Source organism: Akebia trifoliata, chromosome 3 (assembly GCF_017979445.1).
Source record: "Akebia trifoliata isolate Shusen 1 chromosome 3, ASM1797944v1, whole genome shotgun sequence".
NCBI lineage: Eukaryota > Viridiplantae > Streptophyta > Magnoliopsida > Ranunculales > Lardizabalaceae > Akebia > Akebia trifoliata.
Window position 1 is genome coordinate 37,455,763 of NC_141377.1, and position 6,000 is coordinate 37,461,762.

Sequence of the window (6,000 nt, forward strand, 5' to 3'; positions counted from 1 at the left end):
TAGAGAGCATATTGTAGATCAGATGTTTTGAAGTAAGAAAAAAACACCTTTTTTTTATCTTATCCAAGACTTTGAAATTAAACGACCACAGAACTCCCAAATTCAAAATTAAAATCCAACAATGAAAATAACCCTCTTTTTTTCAAAATTTCGCAATCTACATCACTTTGGCATCCGATCGATCATATTTTTGGATCCCACAAAGAGGTGTAGTCAAGAAACTTTCCTGACTGATTTAGTCAATAATGTTTTTCTTCATTTTATGGTTTCCAAAGAAATAAAGAGTACTATGTCATGTAGCTCTAGTTGAAGTTGGTTATTTAGGATGTTTCATCAGATTCAACAGGGTTCCATTACTAAATAAAATGATCATTCACCAATTTTATCTCCTACCTTACCAAGAAAGAGAAAAATAAAAGAAATACAATATTATCTAAGGGAGCTGATCCTCTGCCCATTATCCTTGTAGGTCTTGTTTTACATTCCACAGAACATCACATTTAAGAAAAACAACTCACTACTCACGGAGTCATGGTTAGATCAGATTTACAACAACAAAAAAACACCTGTATTTTTTTCCTCTGATCGAGTGTTTGAAAATGGACGGTCGCTAAACTCTTAAATTTGTAATCATCTTGATGATGTGGTACACAATCAATTGTTAAAAAGAGCTGCATGCAGGAAAAATGGACTACGATGATCTACAAATCAATCACTCTTACTCATTTAATACACATGACATCATGTCATTGGTTCATCAGCTAAGCACAGAAGTTTCAAAACAGCAAATCGTTGCTCTACTTCCATTATCTAACCCTAAATGATAGGATAACTTTTTAAAATTAACATTGATGACTCACTATCATATAATGGAGGAGGGAAGTTTTGTAAGGAGGTTGGGGTGGTTGGCCTGGCCAAGTGATGAGCATGGAATAAAGAAGCTTTGATTATAATATTCTTATTTCTTGAGATCTATGTACTCCTATTAAAAGCATCATGGGACAGATTGACTCTTCTTGGAAGGAAATTTGAGAGCTCTCAAGAAATGTTGATCCATGTGCCTTTAAATTCTATGGGAGAGAAGTAAATAGACTAACTCTTTCCTGACTAATATAGTAAGGAAAAAAATGCCTTACTAAGTCTCATCCTCCGTCAAAACAAAATCTGGAGATTTATTTCCTCGTGAAGTTAATAAGACTAGTCAAACAAGTAAATATGGCTTTTGACTTTTGCTCGCTTGGGTTTTTCCGTCCTGAAAATAAAAATTGTATTCCCCAAGAGTTAAGGGACAATTTTTATTAAATGATGTGACTTGTAACTACACCTTGGTCTGATTTAGTTTTAGGATTGGGACCCGTAGACTCATAAAGGTGAACTCATATGTTCACACACAATCCCAGTTATGTATGTGCGAGATGCAATGGTTAAGATTTATTTTAGAGATCTGTAAAGTTTTCTTTAGATACTTCTTTTAACTGAACTATTGGATCTCACATGTACACGGTTGGGATTGTGTGTGAACATATGAGTTCACCTTTCATGTGTCTACAGATCCAGACCCTTAGTTTTAGTATTTTTTTATATTATAATTAAGCAATCACCCACAAAAGCTTAGGAAATTGTGCCACATAATAATAGCTCTAATGGCGATAGAACCCCAAGGCGTTGCCTAGTGGCAAGCCGAGCCTTGATAAGCTCTTCAAGAAGGGTAGGTTAAGAACTCGAAACCCCACAAAACAATGAATTCCTTGAGGTTACCCTCCATGGTCCAATTGACCATCAACCGAACCAATTGCACATAGGACTTTTAAAGGGAGCAATGTGTATGACATTGGAATTAATCTCACTTGAAGGGTGGGGAAACCCACAATAATAAAAAAATAAAAGCTCTAATGGCAATAATGGTAATCATGGAATTGACTCGATCATCGGATTATAAGTTCATATCCCCAAATCAACTAATTCTTTGAATCCACTTAGAAAGAAGAATCTCGAGCTAAGAAATATACCCTAGAAACTAAAAAGGAGTATCTTGAGCTTTATGGGGTATGCTCAGATACTCTTGGTGATTGTATGTTTCTTATTTCTTAGCCATCTAAAGAAAAAGGAGCTCCCGACGAATTAGCCTCTCTTTCGAATGCTCCATGCTCTTCTTGTTAACATCCACCACATTCACAATTGGAGCATCCACATCACCTTTGCGAATATAAGAGTGTCACGGGTCTTAACTGGTGCATGACACACCCAAAGAAGCGGAATGAATTTCAAAGTCACTCCAGCATGAATCTTGATTAAATACTATTTTTTTGTCTATTGTTTAATTTTTTTAATTAATGAGAGAAAATTAGCAAGATTTCTACCCAAGATGATTTTACCAAATAAATCAAGTTTTGAAATGATTGATTGTTGAAGAAAAACTTAAAAAGAGACTTCGTGAATGTTGAAGACAATATCCTTTTTGAGGTGAAAAAACTTGGAGAGATACCCTAAAATAATTATAAGAAGCGCTCCATCCAAATTAATGTGGTGCAAATGGACCATATAACATAGCTTCAACCTGTGGGTTAATGGTATTGTTTTCCTATCCTTATATAATATTATCATAAACTAATGATGAATGCATGCGGTAAATCATATTCCGACTGTTCGCGGCTGATGTGGCAAGGGCATAGAACCGTTGATCTTTTTCCTATGTATCCCAAAGAAAAAGATCTATAATTCTGTGCCCTTGCCACGTCAACCGCATATGATTTACCACGTGCATTCATCATGGCTAATTATCATAAGAGCCTTGATACAGTGGCTCAAAGTAGCACATGATTGCGCAGAGAATCATCGAGTGCCCTCAAGTGATAACACTCGTACTTGGAGAAAAAGTGTCTACAGTTTTCTCCACACTCAAGTGCTACTTTGAGTATTATTTCAAGTCACTTTAGCATTCCCCCCCCCCCCCCCCCCCCCCACCAGTTTTGCAAACTGTGCTAAGTAATTGTTTAACTGCTCCTAAATGTGATAATTGACTTCATGGGCTATACTCAGATACTCTTAGTCGATTGTATTTTTCTTATTTCTTAGTAGCCATCTGAAGAACAAGGGGCTTCCAACGAATTGGCCTCTCTCTGGAATGCTCCACGCTCTTTTTGTGAACGTCCACCACCGCATTCACAGTTGGAGCACCCACATATTAGCACTGAGTGTGTTCAGAGGACAGAGGACCATGGTTCACTAACATGAACCTAGTGGCCACTAACAATCCTGCCAATATCCACTACGTCATGAACACAAACTTGTCGAATTACCCAGAAGGGTCTTCTGAATTCATGGAGAATTTTGATGTTTATGCAGATGGGATTTTCAATTCAGATGATGATTCATGGAGAACCCAAAGAAGATAGGGTATTTCACTGATTGTCAAACAGATATCAAGAGTCAAACCCAATGTGTTTCCAACATTGTATGACAAGTTGTCTAACATGGGAAATTTTTCAAAAATCTTGTTATAGAGGAAAGTAAATAATACATTTTTAAAAGAAATGATGGAGACATCGTGGAAATAATGTAGATGTTGAGAAATTATTTATTGAAACTTTAGGAAATTATAAAAGAATTGCGGAACGCATCCTTAGCCCATGAAATTATACTAAACTATCACGAAGAATGAGAAAATGACTGTTAGCTGCATAAGGCAAAGATCAAATGCCCTGTAACTACATCATAGACCTATGTTTCCTTTATAACTCAACACAAGATAAGCTACTACATGCTTTATTAAAATCATCTTCTTTTCTAACCCTCTCATAATGTTGTTGGTCAACTATTAAGGAGTCTAGGCAAATGTATAACCGTATTCAATTTTTTTTTAATAAGCAAGCAGGTGAAGGGGGGATTTTGATCTCGGGACTGTAGTATTACACTCAATAGACTTGACTACCTCACCAAGGTACTGAAGGTAGCACCTTCCTGTTTACCATTCAGTTCATACGTCCTTATCTATTTTTATAATTTTTAATTGATAAAATACTAATATTTTCAACTAATTAGAATATTAAATATTATTTATTTGTTACCTTAATTGCAAGCAACACTCTATTTTTAAGGAACAATACCATTTGGATGGGTTTTACAAGGTTGAAAAGTTTGATCTCCTTAAATTTCAAAATATTTTGACATGATTTTGAGGAAATAATGCAATTTATATGCTGCAATTCTATCATTTCAGTGGAAATACGCTATTCGTCAATAATTTCACAAAACTAATTGTGATTTTGATAGAAATTTTTTGCTCAAAGAAACGCATGTGCCTCTCTATGTCAATAAAGGGACATTTTTGCGAAATTTTCACAAAATTATGAAAATTTAATACCTTCTTATGTTGTATGCTAGAAATCCTATGGAGGAAAAACAGGACAGACCCCATGCTAGTCGTGTCATAGAAACAAATGTTTTGGTGTGGGACACAAGTATCAAATGCCAAACACACTCACCCCCAAGTCTATTGACGCAATTTGAGCAAGTGAGTACAACAAGGTGTCCAACAGATGAAATTTTCAAAAAATGGAGTTTCCCTGTTACAAAGCATGCTAGAGCTCCTACGAAGAAAAACGTTAAAAATGCGAAGAAATTAAATAGAGAAAATGAAACAATATGTCAATAGCATAATCTTCCACAAGGAATTACTTGCTAGGAAAAATTTCAAGGAAAGAAATAATCGGTTAATTATGGATTAGAATAAAAAGATCGACCAAGATACCGCTGCAGTAGAATTACAAGATTATAAAGAAATAGTTGGCCAGAATTAGATAGTAGCAACTAGGAGAGAAAAGAGAGAAGCCCAATGAAAGATTATTGAATCTCTAAACTAAATTTTGATGGTAGCTTGCACAGGAAACCAAAGCCCTTGGATATGGGTAGCTAAAAAGAACGGTCAGGTTAGCATGAACTTTTCATTTCTAAATATGTTTTAAGGACTTTAAGATAAACAGCTTCCATTATCACCATCGTATACACGTTATCCCAATTACTAGGGTCAGCAACATGAATCTTATCTTACCATTTAACTCAATCAAGAACCATATTTTAAGTCAAGGCATGTTTATTTGTATATTTTCTTACTACCTCCATCTTATTCATATTTGGCCTTCCTCTTGTATCCTTCCAAATCATCTCAAATGACTTTTCCCTACTATCTCAATATCCCATACCAGAGTTATTCCTAATCTCCTTGAATACACTCACGGATTATTTTATATTTTGTAGTCTTACCACTCACCTATCTCAACATCTTTATATCTACAATGCTCATTCTATGAACGTATTGTTTCTTTACAGCCCACCTTCAACTCCATAAAGCATACCTGATCTAAATAATGTCTCCCTCTTGTTTGAGTGGTACATATCAACCACATAACACTCAAGAAATGCCTGTACAAATCGATCACATAACTCCAAAAACATTCTTCCACTTAATCCTCCTGGGACTAATTCCATAGGTCAAGTCCTCACCAATTCCTTCATTTTTATGTATAACTAAACCTAAATAATGGATTTGTCTCTTTGGGATGTTGTTCGCCCGTCAATCTTAACTAGTGACTCGTCCCTAGAAGTGAATTGACTAATGTTTCATTGTGTAGATTCTATTTTAGTGTACTTATCTTAAACCCTTGTTTTTTTTATGTATTCATATTCCCTCCATAATTCTAGTGCTAAATTTACTCCTCTAGATTTATCCACCAACACTACATCATCCGCAAATAATATATACCCCGACTTGTCCTTGAATATGACCAATTTATCTATCCATAACAAGATGAAAAAGATATGACGTGCTTAGTGCAAATTCTTGGCGTAAACAGAAGGCAATTGGAAGATCCCCAATCTTACCACCATTTGTCATAACAATAGTTATGACTCCAACATACATATCCTTGATGTTGTCAATATATTTGCTTGGATTTTTTCCCCAAGACCTACCAAATTAATACTTAGGGAATTTATCAACTA